The 25,376-nt window shown below is 42.7% G+C and overlaps 1 protein-coding gene and 1 pseudogene across 1 annotated transcript in view; one reads left to right on the top strand and one right to left on the bottom strand.

The window, feature by feature from the left end:
- The window catches only part of ATPAF1 (ATP synthase mitochondrial F1 complex assembly factor 1), a 479,750-nt gene that overhangs the window by 164,231 nt on the left and 290,143 nt on the right, over positions 1-25,376 (top strand). The window lies entirely within an intron of this gene.
- On the bottom strand, positions 905-25,369 carry LOC126947626 (cytochrome P450 4A11-like; annotated as a pseudogene).

Below are 25,376 nucleotides of genomic sequence, written 5' to 3'. Positions count from 1 at the left end.
TCTCCCTCTGATCTCCTAGAGAAAAATCCTTTATCTAAACTGCCAAGAAAGCCTCAGGAGCTGGGTATGGTGTGGGCATCATGGGTCACAGGCATGCAATTGTATGAAGCAGGGTAAGCTGGGTTAATCCCTTCTGGGGTCCTTACACCACAGGGAAGATATCAACTCTCTTTTTCCTCCTCTGAAGAGACTTGTCTCCACTATATTTCCTCCCCCTTGGTGTCTTCTCTCCTGTCTCTCTCCTTTGAAGGAAATGCAGACACATACACCTTGTGCACTTTATTCCATAGAAGAGTGAAGACAGAGGGGTTCTGTGAATAGCAATCAGATTGCCAGCTACCTTACAAGACAAATGTAGATGAACATATAGAATGACAATCAGACAGGAACTGTGCTAGGCTGAATCAAGACCCTAGATGATGTCCACATCCTAATACATGGAATCCATTATCATGTGATGGCATATATCAAAATGGACTTTGAAGTAGTAAGCAATGGATTTTGAGATGGTGAAATTATTCTGGATTATCTGAATGAACTAGATGGAACCACAAAAGTCCTTACTAGAAGGAAAGAGATGTGAGGACAGTAAGAGAGAGAAAGAGATTTGAAATGCTGTTGGCTTCAAAGACGGAGAGGGGCCAATACCAAGGAAAAAAAAGGCAGCTCTGGAACTGAAAGAGTAAGGGGTAAGACTCTTCCCTAGACCCCTGGAAAGGGGTTGACCCTGTCTGCAACTTGTTTTCATCCAGTGAAACCCATTTCTGACTTTGACTTACTGAACTATAAGATAATACATTTCTATTATTTAAAATTACTAAAGTGTAGTAGTTTATTTCAGCAGCAATAGAAAATGCCTACATGGTACAGACAAGCAGACAGGAGATAGACAGGTGTAGTGGCAGACAGGCTGGAGGACAGGCAGAAGACTGGGTGTTGGATGGAAAGCCAATGATGTAGGTGGGTAGGAGATAGATAGACAAGCACGTAGGGAGCCTGGAGAAAGGTGAATGAGAAATGGGAAGACAGACTGGAAGACAGAAATAGGACAGCAAACAGGTGAGAAGAAGGGCACGTGGCCAGATAGAAAGCAGGATGTGGGCAGACAGGCAGGGGACAGCAGCAGAGGTCAGGAAGAGAGGATGGCAGGTGAAGGCCCTCAGAGCTGGCCCTTGTCCCCACAGGGGTTAGGGAGCTTCCTGAGATTCAGGTGAATCCCACTGCTGGACTTCAACACAACTCGTGGTATGGGGATGGGGATCCTGGTGGGATCAGGCAGCAGCTCAAAGCAGAGCAGGGTCAGGGCCGTGGCCACCTTCAGCTAGTTCATGGCAAATTGTTTCCCGATGTAGTTCCTGGGCCAGGCAGAGACAATGAATTGAAAAATGGCCTCAGGCCCTATTGTGAGCTAGGCAGGCTTTGATCTCTGAGCTCCACCCTTGAACTGGGGATTTAGGGTCTTCCTCTATGTGCCCAGCCCCAAAATCCTTTCCCTAAAGCCCACATGCCCCTCTACCCAGGCCTCGATTCACTCTTTTCCTTGACTTTAGACAGAGTCTGCCAATCTTCCAGGGCTAGCTCCTAATTCCTGTCTCTGCTCTGAGCAGGCCTGTAACCCTCTGTCAGGAGGTCCAGGGCTCTAAGGCAGAGTTTAATTACATGAATTGTCATAGAGTTAATCAATGGTTTGTTCACTCTTCCACAGACAGTGTGTGGTTCCCCAGTATACAGCCCAGTTCAGGTCCCTGTAAGGTAGGGGAGGCACACTCTCCAGTGCTCTCCATGTAGGGGTACACAGAGACCTGGATTCTTAGAGAGAGACCCAGATGGGTGGGAGAGGGGAGTCAGATGGGTAGTGGGAAGGCTTCCTGGGAGGACACTAGGTAGGTGGCCCTCAACTGTTACCCCACCTTCCTCCTACTCCATGGTCCAGGCTTACCCATCTGCCTACCAGCACCTGTAGCCTTCTAATTGTACTCCAGAAATGTCCCTCCTTGTTGTCCCTCAGTCTTCTCACCTGGACTTTCTGGGTCCCTGCTTGCCCTTCCTCCACACTGAAGCCACAGACCAGCTCAGATTCTCCCACACTCCTCAAAGAGGGGACAGCATCCCAGGTAGCAGCCAAGCCCTCCATAGCTGTTGCCTCACCCAACTCTTACCAGGAGCCTGGACCATGGACATCCAGCCCACGTCCTAGCCCTGTTCATGTGGAGATGGCTGGGAGCATCCTCACTCCACCTATGCCTGCCACATCCTCAAGGCTAAGGCCAGGACCCAGCTGCCTCTCACTCCCTGCCAACTGTGCCTCTCCCACCTCAAGCCCCCAGTTGGCATCTGTGCTCCATCCATAAACAGTCCAGTGCCTAGGACAGTGCCAGAAACAGGAACACTCAATGAGTCACTTGTGGGGAAAAGAAAGATCAGACTGTTACTGTGTCTATGTAGAAAGTAGATATAAGAGACTCCATTTTGTTCTGTACTAAGAACAATTCTTCTGCCTTGAGATGCTGTTAATCTGTAACCCTACCCCCAACCCTGTGCTTGCAAAGACATGTGCTGTGGTGACTCAAGGTTTAATGGATTTGGGGCTATGCAGGATGCGCTTTGTTAAACAAGTGCCTGAAGGCAGTATGCTTGGTAAAAGTCATCACCATTCTCTAATCTCAAGTACCCAGGGACACAAACACTGTGGAAGGCCTCAGGGACCTCTGCCTAGGAAAGCTAGGTATTGTCCAAGGTTTCTCCCCATGTGATAGTCTGAAATATGGCCTCATGGGAAGGGAAAGACCTGACTGTCCCCCAGCCTGACACCCATAAAGGGTATGTGCTGAGGAGGATTAGTAAAAGAGGAAGGCCTCTTTGCAGTTGAGATAGAGGAAGGCATCTGTCTCCTGCCCGTCCCTGGGTAATGGAATGTCTCAATGTAAAACCCAATTGTATGTTCTATTTACTGAGATAGGAGAAAACCACCTTAGGGCTGGATGGAGGTGAGACATGCTAGCGCTAGCGGCAATGCTGCTCTTTAATGCACGGAAATGTTTATGGAGATGTTTGCATACATGCATATCAAAGCACAGCACTTTTCCTTAAACTTATTCATGACACAGAGATCTTTATTCATATGTCTTCCTGCTTACCCTCTCCCTACTATTACCCTGTTGTCCTGCCACTTCCCCCTCCCTCTCTGAGATGGTAAAGATAATGATCAATAAATACTGAGGGAACTGAGAGACCGGTGCTGGTGCGGGTCCTCCATATGCTGAGAGCCGGTCCCCTGGGCCCACTTTTCTTTCTCTATACTTTGTCTCTGTGTCTCTTTCTTTTCCCAAGTCTCTCCTTCCACCTGACAAGAAATGCCCACAGGTGTGGAGGGGCAGGCCAGTCCTTCAGTCACTCAGTGACTGAATAAGTGAAAGGATGGATGAGGGAGTGATGTGTGCCTGGAGCATACAATGTGTTTCTACATAACAACACATTTTTGTTCTTGACTATGAACTCCTAGAGGCAGGGACAGTACCTTTTTCCTGTTTTCCCATCATGCTGCACAGGGCCTAACCCACAGAGGTAGGCTTAATAAATACTTAAATATTTGAATGAAGTTAATTAAGTTTAAAAAGAATAAAATAGAATGAAATACACTGAGAGTAAATATTAGTTCTGGACTAGAAATGGAGCTTGGGGATGCTCTCCTGTCCTCTAGTGGCAGCAACATGATTAAGAGCCACTGTTTAGGAGGAAGCTGGCATCCTGGGATAAAACAGTGCTGGAGAAGGACTTTCTGGAACATCTGCTTAACAACCATTGTGTGAAAGTGGACTCACCATTGGGAGAATTCACATAATTACTCATTTAGAAAAACTATGTTTCTACTAACAATTTACTTAGTTCTTGGCATTTGCTTTTCATACGATGTTTCCTGTAGCCCTGAGGATTTCCACAGCAGTTATTTTGGAGTGCATATGTCCAACTCAGCAACTATTTCAAGTGTGTTTCATAATCCACACACATAAGTCTTCAAATGTTATTTGTCATATACTGAAAAGAGGGTTTTCCTCAAAGGCAGTTTATTGTTCTCATTTTCATGTGTTTGTCAACATTTTGCTATGTGGCCTATGGGATCGTGGCATAGAGAACCCACTGCACAAAAACAATTTTGCCAAATGGGAAAGGAGACACAAATATGTGAACACTATAACACAGTGGACATTTGTTGGACAAGACAGCAAAATATTTGAGACAATGCATATGGGTATAAAACTTTCTGCAAAGGGTTGTTTTAACCGTTCCCTTTTTTGGCTTGTAAGGGAGGACTAGCAAGGCACCTTAATTCTAAATATATGCAAATATTTCAGTTTTTTCACATAACACATGGGTGAATTAAGTAGAAATGGTAGTGTGCTGCAATGGCAATATGTAGGGGAGAGAGAAATTGACTTTAATATCTCTGAAAATTGAGAAATGCTAATATATACAATTTAATTGACTGAACAAGTCTAATATTGAGAATTCATACTCCTCAAATGAGGAAAACAGCAGAATACATGAAAGTTCAGAACACACACACTCAGTGAATTTTGGCTGGACATTGGAAAAAGCAGAGGGAGCGAGGTCGCCGTCCTGTGCCCTGAAATGCCGTCTTCCTTTTGTACACAGAGACATCAGCGTCAGACTTCCTTCCCACAAACACCAGCATTCAAAGGTGTAGGTGAAGATGGCACATATGAATTAGGGAGCCATAAGCATCAGCTGTGTGCCCAGAGCCTCCCCCTGTTTCTCAACCTCCACCTCCACCTCCATTACCAGCATTATGGCGCCTCACCTCGATCCTCCTGAGAAGGGCAGGAAAGCATGGCTGTGTCAAGCAGAACCCGATACAAAGCGGGAAGGGTCAAACTCCTGCAGAGAGAGCACCAGGGCAGGACAGATAAGAGTCCAACCTCTGTTATCTACCCATAAGGAGACAGGATCCCCTGAGCAGGAGAATGTGTTGGGCCTGAGAGATCATTCTCCTCCAAGGCCTTCTTACCTCTGGGTTTGACCACATCTTTGGGTTGTGGTGAAGGCCACAAATGGAAAGAGTGACTTTCAATCCTGTGGGGAGGGTGTGGAAGAGAGAGAGAAGATGGATCATATCCATGAGGTGGCCTGGTGCCTCACACAGCAGGGGACAAGTTTTGCCTCAAATAATCACTTTGAGCAGGATGATACAGGGGTGCTGAGCTTGGTTAAGCATGTGAGCTCAAAGGATGAGTAGAAAACCATGAATCCAGGAATAAGAAGCAAGAAAGCATTGGTGTTTTACTGTTTGTAGTAAGTGCACTGTGAACCTACCTTCATCAAATGCCTCCAAGGGCCACTGGAGAATATACATGAACCCACTCAATACCCACAACAATGATCCAAGGAAGACATTCCTTTATTCCCAAATTTCAGAGGAGCTACCTCAGTCTCAGAGGCTGATTGTCTTGCCTGTGGTCACACAGCTAGAATATGACAAGACTGAGACCAGACCCAATGGGGGTTGAGCCTTGGTGGATTCTGTCCACTGTAGTGGTCTCAAATATGGTCATCAGTGGCTCTCTGTCATCAATCTGAGGGCTCCTCAAAAGCTGGACAACAGCTGACCCATGACTTATGATTCCTGATCTCCCTCATTTGCCTTAACCCGATCAGGAAAGAACCACATCTCCCTGTGCCTGTGTCTGATTCTTTCTAGCCCTCCACATCTCATGGGATAGAATTTTAGGGCTTTTGTTCCCAAGGCCACATGCAGAGGCTAACATTTATTTATCAGACTTTTGGTGGTTCAAGCTCTTTGCCAGGCATTTCAAATTCTTCATCCTAACTATAAAATATGTTTCATTTTTTGACAAGGAAAGGGAGGCTCAGAGAGGTTTGCAATTGCTGAAGCACAGGTGCATTCCTGACCCTCCGCATCTCCCTGTGGAGAGCTTAGGTGAGTGGATGGGGGAAGTTCGTACCTTTGGGCAAGGAGCGCCCATCAGGGAAGGTGATGGGGGTGCTGAGCTCTCTGCCAATGCCTGGCACCAGTGGGTAGAATCTGAGCACCTCCTTGATGCCCATGGTGGTGTAGGGCATCTTGTCCAGGCGGTCCCTGAAACAAAGTCCATCCTGAACATCAGCAGGGCCTGGGAAGACCAGGTGAATCCCCCCTACAGAGAGAGCATGACTCCTGCATCTCTTGAACCCTCACTCACCAGGTGATGGAGGCTCCATCCCCCAGGAAGCTCTGGATCTCCTCCTGGCACCTCTGCTGAACCTTGGGGTGTGTGGCCAGAGCATAGAGGATCCAGGAGATGCCACTGGCTGTGGTGTCATGGCCTCCAAACATAAATGTGTCTGCCTCAGAACGGAGGTCCTTGTCTGACAAGCTGCTCTCATTCTCCATCTGGGGAGGCCGAGGTAAGAGTGCAGGGTTAGTCTCTTGCTCTGTGCTTTGGGAAAAGCCTCTGGCCTCTCCTACACACACTCACTTTGGCCAAGAGAAGGATGTCCAGGAAATCCAAGTGCCTCTTCCTCCTGACCTTCTCCAGCTCCCCCTCCTCTTTCAGGTGAGCCTTCCTCAGTTGGATCGCTCGATCTGTTCCAGAACAGTGGTTACTATACAGAGCCGAGAGTGTCAGCAGCCCCCAGGAGGCCCAGCGGTTCACCTGCCCCCATGTGGGTGCCCGGTAGACCTCAGCATGAGTGTGGGTGTGGATGCATGTTCAGGAGTAAAAATTCTAGTGCTGTGTGAGGCAGGGCAGGCCTCCCTGCAATGGCACAACCCACGGGGCTGCTGCTTGAATGCTGCTTGGATGGGGTCTCAGGTAACCATCCCCATGTGGGGACACAGGGAAATGCCTGCACAGTGCCTGCCCCTAACATCTCAGCTCCCAGCCCCCGCTTTATGGAAATCTCCGTCATGGGTGTGTCCCAGTTTCTGCAGGGGCCACAGGGGGCCTGGCTGTGTGTGATGAGTCAGGGCAGCCTCCTTTAGCTGTGCCTGTTGAAGGGAGGAGACAAGAAGAGGAATGGACAAGCTGGCAGGCACGATGGTTCCAGCAGCTGGTAGGGGTCAGGCTGTAGATAGTGTCATTCTGATGAAAGACATTGCTCGTGCGGGAAACAGCTTTTTAAGGTCCCCAATGGCCTGGATGTAGGATTGGATATCCCTGAGGGAAAGGATTCAGAAGAGACCAAAGTCAAAGGGGCCTCTGGTTTGGAGGCAATGTGGAATCTGGATGGAGATAGCTTCAAACACGGGACAGGCATCACTGAGGCACTTGTTTCTTCTGTCTTAGAGCTCTGTGATCCTGAGGTTTTTATAAGATATTGTGAACAGCCAGGGTCTACCTGTGCTAGGGATAAGGAATCCTTAGCTGAAGCATGGTTTGGTCTGGTCTGGGATTAGAGCTTTGTCATAGGCTGAGTCTTTCTTCCTGTGGAGGTGAGCCCACAAACTGCCCCACCTGCCTCTCAGGTATGTCCATGCAGTTGATAAGAATATGAATCCCACAGCTGGAGAGTTATCACTGACCGGTCCAGCTGGATGTTGAGGGCACACTTCATGATGGTGTCCAGGGTCATCAAGGAGAAGTGCTGAAAGACCTCCAGAGGGGAGTCCTGGCCAATGAGCTCTTCCCATTTGTCCTGTAGTGGGAGAGGGCATGGACCTTCTTAATTCCCCAGAAGTCTTTTGCTAATAGGGCTTGGCTTTTCCCTTTATCTCCAGATATCATGGTTGGGATCCCTCATTTTAAGAGCAGATGTAGTGCTGATATTCGTATTGTGAATCAATATGTGTAAACCAATACCTAGTTTTCAAAGTTTTAATGCAGCATTAACCATGTTTGCTCACAATAGCCTGAAGTAAGTTTTGTATTCTTAGATTCAGTTATACCCTATAGTTGGCTGGAAACATTTTTTGTTGTTGTTTATGAATAAATAATAGGAGTACTCTTCAGTGTTCTGAAAACTGAGCTTGTTCGGAGAGACTGATTGCATCTCAACTTTAGGGGGACAAGGGTCAAAACAAAAGGAAGTCTAAAAGGCCCATATACATGGTAAAACCCCGTCTCTACTAAAAATACAAAAATTGGCTGGGCATAGTGGCGGGCACCTGTAGTCCCAGCTACTTGGGAGGCTGAGGCAGGAGAATGGGGTGAACCTGGAAGGCGGAGTTTGCAGAGAGCCGAGATTGCGCCACCACACTCCAGCCTGGATGACAAGCGAGACTACGCGTCTCAAAAAAAAAAAAAGTCTCATATAGGTGCCTAATGGAGGCATATCAGGGACTTCAATTAATTTTCATTCGTGAAATATTTGCTGAGCACAGTTGAGTGAGAAATCAGAGTCTGGAAAGGAGAGAAGGGTATGGCAGCTCTGGCTCTGAGAATGAAGAGTTGGTGTCCCTTTCACTGCATGCACGGCTCAAATCCATGCAGAAAGCTCTGGGTCCCAGGCCAGAGCCTCAGTGAGTGACATCCTGGCCTGTCCATCCTGACACTGGAGATGACATTGTCAAGGCCATCAGGGGTAGGGTGTCCTGATGTCCATCAGATTGACCATCTCTCCAGTCCCCTGAAGATTTCAAAGTGGGAGGCAGAATTTATCCACTGTGATCCTCATTCCCTGTGACAATGAGCAAAGTGTGGATGCAACTTGATGCCTGGGTGCTCTGCTATCACATCACTTTTGGGGAACCCTACTCTCACAGTAATGGTCTGAGTGTGTTATTCTGTTTGGCTGTGTCTATGGCTGTCTGTGGGACACAGAGTTGAGAGTGAAATTGGTGAGAGTGCATGCTGTGATTGGATGTCTGGAGGGGAGAAAGATGGACTCACCAGTATCATGTGTATGGAGTCTGCCATGAGCCCCATGTAGGACTTCAAGATGTCATAATGGAATGCTGGGGTCAGCATCCGCCAGTGCTGGTGCCACTTCTGCCCATTCAGCAGGGGCAAACCATACCCTGGGCCAAGAGATGGGTGTGTGTATGTGTGTTGGGGAGAGGCGGGCTGAAAGGGATCTCTTGGGAAGGAGACAAGGTGCTTTCTGAGGGGAGAAAACCTAGAAGGTACTTCGTGGGCTATGGCAGGGAAAGCAGGTGCATTTCAGGTATGGGAATGTCCTAATTGGGCTGATACATCCCTGAGATTAGGACAGTTGTGAGATGAAGTTTGGAAAGAGTTGTGGGCAGGTGTTAAATAAATATCAGGCTGAGGATGTCTGGAGAGAACTGAGAAGTGAAGTGGAAGAAGCTGAGCCTGAGGAGGGCTCACACCAGCATTAGGACAGGGTGAGGGTCTTGTTAAAAGAAGGGACATGAAACTGGATTAGGGATGGGTCATGACAGTTGTGGCCCCTCACCTTTTGTTCTCTGTGAGCCAAAGAGTTTGCTCTTGGCAAATCTAACTGGGGAGCAGATGGGGAACTGGGGAGCGGTCCTAGTTTACATGTACATACCAATCCAGGGAGCCAGGAATCTGCAGTTTTCTAGAATTTTGGAGTCTGAGAGATAAGACAAGGCTTTACAGGAAACTGGGAGCTACTACTACTAAATTTGGCATCCCTAGAGGCAGCTGTGGTTCAGACCACGGGCTTCTATCAGTTGATAATGTCTGTGTGTTGGCAGTTTGACCTGTGTCATTTCCCATTTTGCCTCCTGTCCCTTTCCATGTCTGCCATGAAGATCAATGTGGGCTCAGGAAGTCAGATTCAGTGTTCCAGCAGCAGAACACCCACAGATCTTGGAAGGAGTTGGTAAGAAACATAGGCAATGTCCTCCAGGCCAGAGGGTAAGACAGAGCCATTGGTGGTGGCTTAGTCTACCAGTGACCCAGGACTGGAAGGAGTTATAGTTACCAAATCCGTGTCATAATTCATTGATGAGTGAAAATGAGAATAAGAACCAAAATCTCAAAATTATAGATCAACACCAGTACCATATGCATATACCCACATATCTATGACACATGCGGCAATGTACATTTCAGATTAACTCTATTAGCTTAAAACAGCAAGAAAGAAAAGGAAAAACAGCAAATTTACCCCCACACAGTTGTTTTAAACATTCAATACTCAGTAAATACTTCTGGCTGTAGCCTAGACTGTGGGCTTTGTGGATGGTTGGAACAGGGTTTAGACATTAACGTTTGAACTGCCACTTTCTACTGGGTTTTTACAGACCCAGGGGCATGTATCAGCAGGGAAGAGCTGATGCAGTCAGAATGAAGTTTCAATCTCACTTGATGTCCCCAGAATCACCTTCATGTAGTCAGGGTCATAGAGCTGGACACGAACTTTGCCTCCCCATAGACAATGAGGACAGGCACTTGGGAATGTCTCCACCCATTTTTGAGTCTGTTGTAGCTCCTGGTCCTGTTGGAACTATCAACGAGGGTAGACAGATGAATGCTTTCATTTAGTTGTAGCCTTTGCAGTGGGAGCGAAGGGCAGGACAACCACAGAGACCATGTAGTTCTGGAGGTACCAGTACAAGTTAGGAATTTGGAACTGTTTCTGATGACCTGGGCTCTGATCCAGATTCTTGTTCTCTCCCCAAGACTTGACCTAAGGTCAGATTCTGTCTCTCTGCTGTGTAGAGCTATGGGCACAATACTGCCTGCAGAAACTTCAGTCAGTTATTGTTTCCACATTGTGTAAAATCTCTGGAAGTCATAAATACAACAATTTCCATGGACAATGTGCATAACTTGTATCACCCAGTAAGCAGATTTGCAAAATAATTTAGTATATTTACAGAATAAAATGAATTAATGTAAACATTTTAAATTACACAATAATTTTATATAATCATATTCATTATATTTTCAGTATTAATCTAGCATATATGGTAAGCATGTGTTAAGATAAAACAGTGATCAAAGGATTGTTCAGGGGGGTGCTGAAGATGGCTGAATAGGAACAGCTCCAGCCTCCAGCTCCCAGCATGAGCGACACAGAAGATGGGTGATTTCTGCATTTTCAACTGAGGTACTGGATTCATCTCACTGGGGCATGTCGAACAGTTGGTGCTGGTGAGTGGGTGCAGCCCAACCAGTGAGAGCTGAAGCACAGCGAGGCATCACCTCACCTGGGAAGTGCAAGGGGGAAGGAAATTCCTTTTCCTAGCCAAGGGAAACTCAGACACACAACACTTGGAAAATCGGGTAACTCCCACCCTAATACTGTGCTTTACCAAGGGTCTTAGCAAAAGGCACACCAGGAGATTATATCCCAAGCCTGGCCTGGAGGGTCCCACGCCCACAGAGCCTCCCTCATTGCTAGCACAGCAGTCTGAGATCTAACTGCAAGGCAGCAGCGAGGCTGGGGGAGGGGCATCCACCATTGCTAAAGCTTAAGTAGGTAAACAAAGCTGCCGGGAAGCTCAAACTGGGTGGAGCCCACCACATCTCAAGGAGGCCTGCCTGTCTTTGTAGACTCTACCTCTGGGGACAGGGCATAGCTAAACAAAAAGCAGCAGAAACCTCTGCATATGTAAATGTCCCTGTCTGACAGCTTTGAAGAGAGCAGTGGTTCTCCTAGCACAGAGCTTGAGATCTGAGAATGGGCAGACTGCCTGCTCAAGTGAGTCCCTGATCCCTGAGTAGCCTAACTGGGAGACATCCCCCACTAGGTGCAGACTGACACCTCATACCTCACACGGCTGGGTACACCTCTGAGACAAAGCTTCCAGAGCAAGAATCAGACAGCAACACTTGCTGTTCAGCAATATTCTATCTTCTGCAGCCTCCACTGCTGATACCCAGGCAAGCACGGTCTGGAGTGGACCTCAAGCAAACTCCAACAAACCTGCAGCTGAGGGTCCTGACTATTAGAAGGAAAACTAACAAACAGAAAGGACACCCACACCAAAACCCCATCGGTACGTCACCATCATCAAAGACCAAAGGCAGATAAAACCACAAAGATGGGGAAAAACCGGTGCAGAAAAGCTGGAAATTCAAAAAATCAGAGCGCATCTCCCCCTCCAAAGGAACGCAGCTTATTGCCAGCAATGGAACAAAGCTGGAAGGAGAATGACTTTGACGAGTTGAGAGAAGGCTTCAGTTGATCAAACTTCTCAGAGCTAAAGGGGGAACTACGTACCCAGTGCAAAGAAACTAAAAACTTTGAAAAAAGAATGGAAGAATGGATAACTAGAATAACCAATGCAGAGAAGTCCATAAACGAACTGACAGAGATGAAAACCATGACACGAGAACTACGTGACAAATGCACAAGCTTCAGTTACCGACTTGATCAACTGGAGGAAAGAGTATCAGTGATTGAAGAGCAAATGAACGAAATGAAGTGAGAAGAGAAGTTTAGAGAAAAAAGAGTAAAAACAAATGAACAAAGCTTCCAAGAAATATGGGATCATGTGAAAAGTCCAAATCTATGTCTGATTGGTGTGCCTGAAAGTGACGGGGAGAATGGAACCAAGTTGGAAAACACTCTGCAGGATATTATCAAGGAGAACTTCTCCAACCTAGCAAAGCAGGCCAACATTCAAATTCAGGAAATACAGAGAATGCCACAAAGATACTCCTCAAGAAGAGCAACTCCAAGACACATAATTGTCAGATTCACCAAAGTTGAAATGAAGGAAAAAATGTTAAGGGCAGCCAGAGAGAAAGGTAGGTTTACCCACAAAGGGAAGCCCATCAGACTAACAGCAGATCTCTCCGCAGAAACTCTCCAAGTCAGAAGAGAGTGGGGGCCAATATTCAACATTCTTAAAGAAAAGAATTTTCAACCCAGAATTTCATATCCAGCCAAACTAAGTTTCATAAATGAAGGAGAAAAAAAATCCTTTACAGATAAGCAAGTGCTGAGAGATCTTGTCACCACCAGGCCCGCCCTACAAGAGATCCTGAAGGAAGCACTGAACATGGAAAGGAACAACTGGTACCTGCCATTGCAAAAACATGCCAAAATGTAAAGACCATCAAAGCTAGGAAGACACTGCATCAACTAGCGAGCAAAATAACCAGCTAATATCATAATGACAGGATCAAGTTCACACGTAACAATATTAACCTTAAATGTAAATGGACTAAATGGCCCAATTAAAAGACACAGACTGGCAAACTGGATAAAGAGTCAAGACCCATCAGTTTGCTGTATTCAGGAGACCCACTTCACATGCAGAGACATACATAGACTCAAAATAAAGGGATGGAGGAAGATCTACCAAGCAAATGGAAAACAAAAAAAAAAGGGGGCTGTAATCCTAGTCTCTGATAAAACAGACTTTAACCAACAAAGATCAAAAGAGACAAAGAAGGCCATTACATAATGGTAAAGGGATCAATCCAACAAGAAGAGCTGACTATCCTAAATATATATGCACCCAATACAGGAGGACCCAGATGCATAAAGCAAGTCCTTAGAGACTTACAAAGAAACTTCGACTCCCATACAATAATAATGGGAGACTTTAACACCCCACTGTCAACATTAGACAGATCAAAGAGACAGAAAGTTAACAAGGATATCCAGGAATTGAACTCAACTCTGCACCAAGCAGACCTAATAGACATCTGTAAAACTCTCCACCCCAAATCAACAGAACATACATTCTTCTCAGCACCACATTGCACTTATTCAAAAATTGACCACATAGTTGGAAGTAAAGCACTTCTCAGCAAATGTAGAAGAATAGAAATTATAACAAACTGTCTCTCAGACCACAGTGCAATCAAACGAGAACTCAGGACTAAGAAGCTCAATGAAAACTGCTCAACTACATGGAAATGGCACAACCTGCTCCTGAATGACCACTGGGTGCATAAAGAAATGAAGGCAGAAATAAAGATGTTCTTTGAAACCAATGAGAAAACAGATACAACATATCAGAATCTCTGGGACACATTTAAAGCAGTGTGTAGAGGGAAATTTCTAGCACTAAATGCCCACAAGAGAAAGCAGGAAAGATCGAAAATAGACACCCCAACATCACAATTAAAAGAACTAGAGAAGCAAGAGCAAACACATTCAAAAGCTAGCAGAAGGCAAGAAATAACTAAGATCAGAGCAGAACTGAAGGAGATAGAGACACAAAAGTGCCTTCAAACAATCATTGAATCCAGGAGCTGGTTTTTTGAAAAGATCAACAAAATTGATAGACCGCTAGCAAGACTAATAAAGAAGAAAAGAGAGAAGAATCAAATAGACGCAATAAAAATTGATAAAGCAATATCACCACCAACCCCACAGAAATACAATCTACTATCAGAGAATACTATAAACACCTCTACACAAATAAACTAGAAAACCTAGAAGACATGGATAAATTCCTGGACACGTACACTCTCCCAAGACTAAACCAGGAAGAAGTTGAATCCCTGAGCAGACCAATAGCAGGCTCTGAAATAGAGGCAATAATTAATAGCCTACCGACCAAAAAAAGTCCAGGACCAGATGGATTCACAGACAAATTCTACCAGAGGTATAAGGAGGAGCTGGTACCATTCCTTCTGAAACTATTCCAATCAATAGAAAAAGAGGGAATCCTCCTTAACTCATTTTATGAGGCCAACATCATCCTGATAGTAAAGCCTGGCAGAGACACAACAAAAAGAGAGAATTTTAGACCAATATCCCTGATGAACATTGATGCAGAAATCTTCAATAAAATACTGGCAAACTGAATCCAGCAGCACATCAAAAAGCTTATCCACCATGATCAAGTGGGCTTCATCTCTGGGATGCAAGGCTGGTTCAACATATGCAAATCAATAAACGTAATCCAGCATATAAACAGAACCAAAGACAAAAACAACATGATTATCTCAATAGATGCAGAAAAGGCCTTTGACAAAATTCAACAACCTTCATGCTAAAAACGCTCAATAAATTCGGCATTGATGGAATGTATCTCAAAATAATAAGAGCTATTTATGACAAACCCACAGCCAATATCATACTGAATGGGCAAAACCTGGAAGCATTCCCTTTGAAAACTGGCACAAGACAGGGATGCCCTCTCTCACCACTCCTATTCAACATAGTATTGGAAGTTCTGGCTAGGGCAATCAGGCAAGAGAAAGAAATAAAGGGTATTCAATTCGGAAAAGAAGAAGTCAAATTGTCCCTGTTTGCAGATAACATGATTGTATATTTAGAAAACCCCATGGTCACAGCCCAAAATCTCCTTAAGCTGAAAAGCAACTTCAGCAAAGTCTCAGGATGCAAAATCAATGTGCATAAATCACAAGCATTTTAATACACCAATAACAGACAAACAGAGAGCCAAATCATAAATGAACTCTCATTCACAATTGCTTCAAAGAGAATAAAATACCTAGGAATCCAACTTACAAGGGATGTGAAGGACCTCTTCAAGGAGAACCACAAACCACTGCTCAGTGAAATAAAACAGGACAGAAACAAATGGAACAACACACCATGCTCATGGATAGGAAGAATCAATATTGTGAAAATGGCCATACTGCCTAAGGTAATTTATAGATTCAATGCCATCCCCATTAAGCTACCAATGACTTTCTTCATAGAATTGGAAAAAACTGCTTTAAAGTTCATATGGAACCAAAAAACAGCCCGCATTGCCAAGACAATCCTAAGCCAAAAGAACAAAACTGGGGGCATCACCCTACCTGACTTCAAACTATACTACAAGGCTATAGTAACCAAAACAGCATGGGACTGGTACCAAAACAGACATGTAGACCAATGGAACAGAACAGAGCCCTCAGAAATAATACCACACATCTACAGCCGTCTGATCTTTGACAAATCTGACAAAAACAAGAAATGGGGAAAGGATTCCCTATTTAATAAATAGTGCTGGGAAAATTGGCTAGCCATAAGTAGAAAGCTGAAACTGGATCCTTTACTTACTCCTTATACAAAAATTAATTCAAGATGGATTAGAGACTGAAATGTTAGACTTAAAACCATAAAAACCTTAGAAGATAACCTAGGTAATACCATTCAGGACATAGGCATGGGCAAGAGCTTCATATCTAAAACACCAAAAGCAATGGCAACAAAAGCCAAAATTGACAAATAGGATCTCATTAAACTAAAGAACTTCTGCACTGCGAAAAGATACTACCATCAGAGTGAACAGGCAACCTACAGAATGGGAGAAAAGTTTTGCAATCTACTCATCTGACAAAGGGCTAATATCCAGAACCTACAAAGAACTCAATCAAATTTACAAGAAAAAAACAAACAACCCCATCAAAAAGTGGGCAAAGGACATGAACAGGCAATTCTCAAAAGAAGACATTTATGCAGCCAACAGACACATGAAAAAATGCTCATCATCACTCGCCATCAGAGAAATGCAAATCAAAACCACAATGAGATACCATCTCACACCAGTTAGAATGGCAATCATTAAAAAGTCAAGAAACAACAGGTGCTGGAGAAGATGTGGAGAAATAGGAAGTTTTACACTGTTGGTGGGACTGTAAACTAGTTCAACCGCTGTGGAAAACAGTGTGGCGATTCCTCAAGGATCTAGAACTAGAAATACCATTTGACCCAGCCATCCCATTACTGGGTATATACCCAAAGGATTATAAATCATGCTGCCATAAAGACACATGAACATGTGTGTTTATTGGGGCACTATTCACAATAGCAAAGATTTGGAACCAATCCAAATGCCCATTAATTATAGACTGGATTAAGAAAATGTGGCACATATACACCATGGAATACTATGCAGCCATAAAACAGGATGAGTTCATGTCCTTTGTAGGGACATGGATGATGCTGGAAACCATTATTCTGAGTAAACTATCACAAGGAGAGAAAACCAAACACCACATGTTCTCACTCATAGGTGGGAACTGAACAACGAGAACACTTAGACACAGGGTGGGGAACATCACACACTGGGGCCTGTCGTAGGGTGGGAGGAGCAGGGAGGGATAGTATTAGGAGAAATACGTAAGGTAAATGAGTTAATGGGTGCAGCACACCAACATGGCCCATGTATACATATGTAACGAACCTGCAGGCTGTGCACATGTACCCTAGAACTTAAAATATAATAATAATTAAAAAAAAACTATCGATATTAAAAAAAAAAAACCAGACTGGAAAAATAAAAAAGGTGTGGCATAGATGTGAAATAATACACATGCCATCCCTTTGCAACAGCACCCAAGAGCCCACTGAACCAGGGACCAGGGTTTTTTTTAGCATATTTGTCCTTATTTGTGCAATGAGGCTTATACTGTCCTGCATTTCACAGAGTGGTCTGGAGGACTGAAGGATAAAATATATGTAAAAGTGACATAGTAGGCAAGCTCTTATAGTTTCCACTTCCTGGTACTTGGGAGTGAATGTTTGAAAAATTACAAGTCTAAGAATCAGTTTGCCCAAAGTCCCATTGTCTCTAACAAAAAATAAAGTCCTTTGCTTAGTCTTCCTAGTTAACTTGTTTCTATACATTTAAACATTATTTTCCTACATTTTGTTGTTGTTGTTCTGTATCAGCACATAAATAAGTAGTCACCAGCTCTCAGTTTCATTCTAGGGGAAAGGGCACCATGCCATCTTCTCAATGGTAGGTTGTTGTGGCTGGTTCACTCAGAGTTTGTTGTTGGTGGTGTTTGTTTATTTTTAAAGTGAAAGCAAGTTTATTGGGAAGGTAAAGGAATAAAGAATGGCTACTGAATAGACAGAGCAGCCCCAAGAGCTGCTGGTTGCCATAAATTTTGGCAAATTTATGACTCACTATATAAGTCTGTATAATGTCAAAAAGTGGTAGGGGAGAGGTCTTAGGATGCATTGCAGGCACGATACGATACAGAAGACAGACTTCAGGAGCCACATATGACTAAGGTCAAGTTATTTCATTTCTCAGCCTTCAACTTGCTCACTTGTAAAGTGAAAATAGTGAGGCCTACTTGAGAGAACGGAGATAGCATATGTAAGATGCCTGGCACATAGTAAGAGTTCAGGGTTATTTGATATTATTATTATTATTCCAGAAAAGAGTCTAACTTGGCAGAAGATGATGTATTGGTTACACCATAAATTACGTTACTTACGTGATGTTCAAACAATATTATTATTTTTGAAATATGCCCAAGTTGGACAAATATGAGAATTGCTTAAGGCATTTGACTTACTATTAAGTCAGTCAATTGTTTAACTTATTATCCAAAATAGCAATTTATTTAATTTGATGTTAAGCAAATAAACTCTTTCATCAGATGGGGAAGGTTAAGTTTAAATGACTTTAGTTGACCTCAATATGCTCTTTTTTTTTTTTTCTGAGATGGAGTCTTGCTCTGTCAACCAGGCTGGAGTGCAGTGGCACCATCTCAGTTCACTGCACTCTCTGCCTCCCAGGTTCAAGCAATTCTCCTGCCTCAGCCTCCCAAGTAGCTGGGATTACAGGCACCTGTCCCCATGTCTGGCTAATTTTTGTATTTTTAGTAGAGATGGGGTTTCGCCAAGTTGGCCAGGCTGGTCTCAAACTCCTGACCTCAGGTGATCTGCCCACCTCGGCCTCCCAAAGTGCTGGGATTACAAGTGTGAGCCACTCCACCAGGCCCTCAATGTACTCTTAAATTTAATAATTTTGAGTTGGCCTATTTGTATTTAATAAGGAAAATAGATACTGCATATTAACATTGTAAAATTAAATAGTATTAGTATCATTCAAAACTGTCTATGACTGGAGATTTTTAATGGGATTTTATGCGATTTGCATTTTGTGTTATACTGTGTTGTGGCTTAAAGTACTACAAAATATGAAACTCTACATCTGCCCCAACCTTTTCTTCTTCCTCCTACCTTCAAAGCCAGTGACTGCACTCTGAATCCCAACCTCACTTACTAGGAATTGGGGGTGAGGTTGGGATAGGAAATAGAGAGAGGAAGAGAGACTTTAACCTTCTTTCACTCTCAAATCCCTGAGATCCCCATCCAGAAGCATTCCAACTCTCCTTTCACAGTCAAACTCTTCAAAGTGGTTGACACTTCTCCACAGCTCCTTACTTCCCTCCTAATTTCTTCTCAACCCACTTTATTTTGATTTCTGTTTCTATCATTTCAACACCTCTTCCCAAGTTTACAACTGACTTCCATGATATGAATTCCAATAAACACATTTTAAACTTTGTCTTTGTTTTGTAACTCATCATTCATCTTTCGTTTCAAGTGTCTCAGCCTCTCTCTTTGTATCTCACACTGGATGATCCTGGTTTCCTTCACACCTCTCTGCTTGCCTCTTTTCCATCTCCTCTAGAGGTTCACACTTCTCCACCCAACATTTTAAAAACTGGGTGGAGAAGTATGAGCCTTCAGAGGAGATGAAACAGAGTAACACTGTTGGATACATTTAAGGTTTCACTGCCCTGTCCTTCAAAGGAACTGGAAAGACCAGCACAGGTGGTATAGCTCACAGGTCACATGGAGAAAGGAAAGGTGACCTTGGAATTCTCAGTCTGGAGAGAAGGAGGTTAGGGGTAGCCTTTTTTTGTTTTTTGTTTTTACTTTTGGACTTCATTTCCTTATCTGTATGATAGGACTAGATCCAGATAACCCATGTGGGTCTGTGCAGTTGTAGCATGAATCCGTTTTACCATAACACTGCTTTCCATATCTATCTGTCCTCTCCACCAGATTGTGTGTTGGCCTACCTTTGATACATTTTTGTATCCTGGTATTTCCCAGCATTGGCAGAGGGACAGTGCAACACAGTGAGAGTAAGAACTGGCTCTGTGCTTCCTTACTGAAACTTTCCATTCTCTTACTTCCAGGCTGTTGACTGGAGAAAATGATGGAACCATGTGCCAGTGGCCTTTTGCATGGAACTGACTATGTAAATTCTACTGGTACCAAAGTCTTTTAACAGCTTGCTTGTCAATGCCCCCAGCAATAACCATAGCAGCTGTTCTGAATCCCTGCCCCTGCCATGGCAGAAGAGGCCTTAGGATTCTCTAAAAAAAACCTCAGGTTATCCAGCATTGGAGATATAATCTGCCTGTTTCCTCCTCCCATTCTTTCTCTTATGATTATGTGTTTGTGTTCCCAGTTGAACCCCTTCAAAACCAAAACTACTGTGTTAATTAGGGGCAGAATGAAGTGATCACTTTCCAACCTTGATGCTTCCATAAAAATATCTAGGACTACTCAGGAGGCTGAGGTGGGAGGATTGCTTGAGCCCAAGAGGTCAAGGCTTTAATAAGCTGTGATAGCACCCCTGTACTCCAACCTGGGTGACACAACAAGACTGTCTAAAAAAAATAGCTAGGACTGACCATCTATGAAGTTTCTGTGCCTCCTCCCTTCTGGCTCATCCATTCTATTCAATGCCCCATTCATCCCCTTCAGCCTCCCTGGCCATGTGTTTTCTCTCTTACTGCCCCTCTCAGAACCTTCTATCCTTCCTATTAGTGCTACCTCCATGAGGAACAAGCACCAGGCTCAGTCTCTTGAGAATAACCATTATTTGACTTTACTCATTTTCTATTTACCAACCTTCCCACCCTCTAGCTTAAAACTTATTCTCTTAATAGACAAAACTCTTGACCTGGGATATCTCCATTTCTTCATTGCCCACTTGCTTTGTAGGTCATTGCTCTACATTTCTCACCCTGCTGTTTCTTCAACCTCCCTCACCCCTGGTATGTCTCCTTAGTTCAAGTGAAATAAATGTTTATAAAACATTTATTGTGTGCCCAGCTCAAAGACGGGCACCAGGCAGAATTCAAGAAATAAAAACAAACAAAACAAAACAAAACAAAAAAAACGTTTAAACCATCATGGTGTTTTAAAGACTAATTAGGAAGATAAGCTGAATATGCAAAGAGATAAGGTAGAAAGCTGTACAGGATTTTAAAAAAAATTTTTTTTTTGAGACAGTCTCACTCTGTCACCCAGGTTGGAGTGCAGTGGCACAACCTCGGCTCACTGCAAGCTCTGCCTCCAGGGTTCATGCCATTCTCCTGCCTCAGCCTCCTGATTAGCTGGGACTACAGGTCCCCGCCACCACACCCGGCTGATTTTTTGTATTTCTAGTAGAGATGGGGTTTCACCATGTTAGCCAGAATGGTCTTGATCTCCTGACCTCGTGATCCACCCGCCTTGTCCTCCCAAAGTGCTGGGATTACAGGCGTGAGCCTCTGGCCACATGGTAGGTGTATGTATTTATGGGGTACATGAGATGTTTTGACATGGGCGTGCAATGCATAATAATCACATCATGTAAATTGAATTTATTGTGTTACAAATAATCCAATTATATCCTTTTGTTATTTTTAAAAGTACAATTAAATTGTTATTGACTACAGTCACCCTGTTATGCCATTAAATACTAGGTCTTATTCATTCTTCCTATTTTTTTGTTCCCCTACACCCCCAACTGGTAATCATCCTTCTATTCTCTATCTCCATGTGTTCCATTGTTTTGATTTTTAGATCCCACAAGTAAGTGGGAACATGTGATGTTTGTCTTTCTGTGCCTGACTTATTTCACTTAACATAATGATGTCCAGTTCTATCCACATTGTTGCAAATGACAGGATCTCATTCTTTTTTATGGCTGAATAGTACTCCATTGTGTATTTACACCACATTTTCTTTATCCATTCATCTGTTAATGGACCCTTAGGTTGCTTCCAAATTTTCGCTATTGCAAATAGTGCTGCAACAAACATGGGAGTGCAGATATCTCTTTGATATACTGATTTCCTTTCTTTGGGGTATATATCCAGCAGTAGAATTGCTGGATCATATGGTAGCTCTATTTTTAGTTTTTTGAAGAATCTCCAAACCGTTCTCCTAGAATTTCTGACTGTGGAATGAATGACAAATGAAAACAGGGTGAAGTATCAAATGAGAAGCATAAAAACCAAGGCTTTATTTGTTCATGAAATAGATTCCTGTAGCCTGGTGGTTAAAGAAATATATGAGAAACAGACAAAAAGTGTTTTTGAGGAACACTTTGAGAAGAGCAAAAGACATATAGGGCAGGGGATGGTGATGGGGGTGGGATTGGGGAAGATAGATTCTTCTTGCCTTTCCTGTCTCAGTGAACAGAAACTGTGAAAGGAAAATATCCTGGGCCCCCAAAGCACTAAGCTAAAGGGAAAATTCAAGCTGTGAACTGTTTAGAGCAAACCTGCCACCCAATATATTCAATGTCATCCCTCTGCTCAGTGAGATAAATGCGTATCTGATTGCCCTCTTCTGAAAGGCTAATCAGAAACTCAAAAGAATGCAACCACTTGTCTCTCACCTACCTGTGACAATCTGGAAAGTTGTCCCACCTTTCCAGATTGAGCCAATGTTCAATTTTAGATATGTTGATTGATGTCTCATGTCTCACTAAAATGTATAAAACCAAGCTGTGCTCTGACGACCTTGGGCACATGTCATCAGTACCTCCTGAGGCTGTGTCATGGGTGCGCATCCTCAACCTTGGCAAAATAAACTTTCTAAATTAACTGTGACCTGTCTCAAATGTTGGGGGTTCACATAACATAGGGATTGTCCTAGACTTTCCTACTATGCCTACATCCAGTCATCAACTCCCATCAAAAACACACCCCAATGTCTCTCTCATTCGTTCTTGCTTGTTTGTACCACTGTCCCTGGACCAAATTGAGGGTCAGGCTGCTTACTCTTGTGGCCCAATAATGAGATGCAGATGAACTGAGGAGGAAGAGAGTTTTTATTTCTGTAACTGGTTACAGGGAGAAGGCCTAGGAAATATCACCAGAAAAACTCAAAATTACAAAGATTTTTCAGAGCTTATATGCCTTCTATAGAACTCTTGGTGGGCTTTTGTTACATTCCAGCCTTTGTATAAGGGCACTGGCTCTATCAGTTTTTAATATGTAACTTAACCAGTCAGTGCTGAAAGAGTTGTTACAGAGGCCTATGTTAGTAAGATCTGACTTGCCACAATCTCCACTGTCAATTTCTGCATGATTTCTATCATGTTTGTATATTTAGTCATCATGAGAATTTCAGTGAGATGGGGTGTAGTAATCTTTCTGGCTACATCCTGCTGAGAGGGAGTCAACATTATGGAGCGCTGAATGCAGCGTTGGAGTGGAAGAGGTTGACCTGTTCCCAGTAGTACTCCCTGTTTCAGGGGCTTAGAGGCAATACCTGCTGAAACATAACAATATGCAACAGCAACACATATAAATAGGTTGCTGCTGTTTTCTTCTGAAGTTTAAGTTTAAGTAGTCTTCAGTCTGCAGGGCTTTAATAAAGCAAGGTTTAGGTTTCAGTGACTTCCAGTTAGGAAAAATGGGGAAAAAGGAAAAAATTGAAAACATTATTTTAGAGACTTGTAGCCAGAAAAATCAGAATTCAACCCAAACTGTAGAAAATAACAAAAACTGAAAAACATTAGACAAGACTAGAATCTAACAACAAGTGCACTATAGTTTTGAAACATAATTTTCCTCTTTCCAGTCTCCCATTTTTACTAAAAACAAATCATGGTAAGACTGGTTTGTTTTATTGTACTTGACCTGGTTATTTGTATAAAGTGCAGAAAGAAGAATTATTTTTTTCACATAAGCTCTTTTGAAATTGGCTTTGATGGAACTCTGTTCCATACAAGGAATCTTAGATAAGACTTTTTTAGCACCAAGCTGTGCTGTTGATTTGTACCCTTAAATACCTATGAGTTGAGTAAATTTCTCTCCTTTTGGGGTTCCAAGATAACTTGGAACCTGTCAGAAAGTGACATTCTTTACTTACCACAGGTCAGAAACCCAGTACAGGGACTGTGGAGACAAGGTATGAGGCATTTCCTCTAGGGAATTTTATTGACTTTACAAGTCAAATTTGATTTCTTAAAGGAAAGCAGGCTATTACAGTCAAAGCCTTGGTAAAATAACTAGTTTCTCCAATTGTGTCTGTTGCAAAAGAAAACAGATTCTTATTGCCCTTATGCAAATAACTATAATTAAGAGTATTCACAAATGGTTTTCAGATTCTGGAGAAATCAAGTAGAGAGAAACAAATATGTTCCAAATTTTGCTCATAGTAGTATACTTAGTATACTTTGCTTAATTGTTAAAAGCTGTTCATAGCTCAAAAGAAAAGTTTCCTTGACTCTGAAAAGGAAAACAAAAGATCAACAACATTTTAAGCAAAAAGTCAAAAAGATCACTTCAGTTTTTTATTAGTTTATGCAGTTAATTCTTGTTCTGCTTGATATCAATGAATATTTTATTTCTTCAAGAGTTCTGAACATTTTTCCTCTATTCAGATGTTACAATCTCCAAAGTTATCAGAAACCTGCATTCAAGAGCACCTGTTAGAGCTTCATAGCTGATTTCAAAACCACCTTCTAAAGAGGACCAAAACAAGACAACAATTGTTTATGGATGACAAAAAGTTTTAGGGTAGCCATAGTTAAAAACACAATTGACAAGGAAATCTGTTACCTCTGTGGCACAAAATAATTTATCATAACAATTATAATTATTACTGATAATTTACACTAAGATATAGCAGAATTATAGAAGTTTCCCATAATTTGGAACACATACCAATAACATATTTATACAAATATTGCCCAAAAAAGCCAAACACCATTTTATATTTGACAATGCTTCCTGTATGATTTTGTACCAAATAAGCCAAATTTTATGTTTACATTTGGGTACTATTAAATGTTAAACCAAATTTTTAATAAAACCTTATAGATATATTTACCCAATTTTAATGTTTGACCATAAGGTAAGATTTCCATAAATCTTTTGTAATCCTTTACAAAAGATTCTTGTTAAAGAGCAGGTTAATGCTCTAAGAGAAACCTGCTGTGCATTTATTTTTATGTTCAATTTATGGAAAAACTGAAAAATACCACTTTAACATTAGCCAATATGTTTACACATAGAATTTCTTTTACAATTAATTTTCTCATAAACCTTCTGCAACTTGCTTAAACCCTTAGCTTTGTTTTATCTAACTTAAAACAATCCTTTAACCTTTTAATTTAGGCAAAAAATCCACATTCCCACACCTTCTTATAATCTTTTTACCAAAAGTATGTTTTCCTTTCTTACACATCTTGCATGTAAAACTATTTTTTTAGTAGTCTCAAACACATGTTACACTGTTAACTCTCAGCAACCTTTATTTTTGGTGAAAACTTTGGTAAGTTTGGGATTTTAATTATGTACTAGATGTGGAGCCTAGGACCCAGACAGGAGTGCAGATAAGGTCTGACTCTTTCCAGCATCAAATTCAATGTGTCCCACGTCTTACCTAGCCATAAACCAGGCAAACTGTGCAGTTAAAAATCACAGTGGCATTCTATGAAGCATTTAGGAGGCCTAATTACCTTTAAATTGTACAACAATTTTACATAAATTCTTTCATGACTTACACAGACCATCTACGAC

This window comes from Macaca thibetana, chromosome 1 (assembly GCF_024542745.1).
Source record: "Macaca thibetana thibetana isolate TM-01 chromosome 1, ASM2454274v1, whole genome shotgun sequence".
NCBI classification, from domain to species: domain Eukaryota; kingdom Metazoa; phylum Chordata; class Mammalia; order Primates; family Cercopithecidae; genus Macaca; species Macaca thibetana.
The sequence above is the reverse complement of the archived record's forward strand: the minus strand, read 5'-3'. Positions and strand labels throughout refer to the sequence as shown.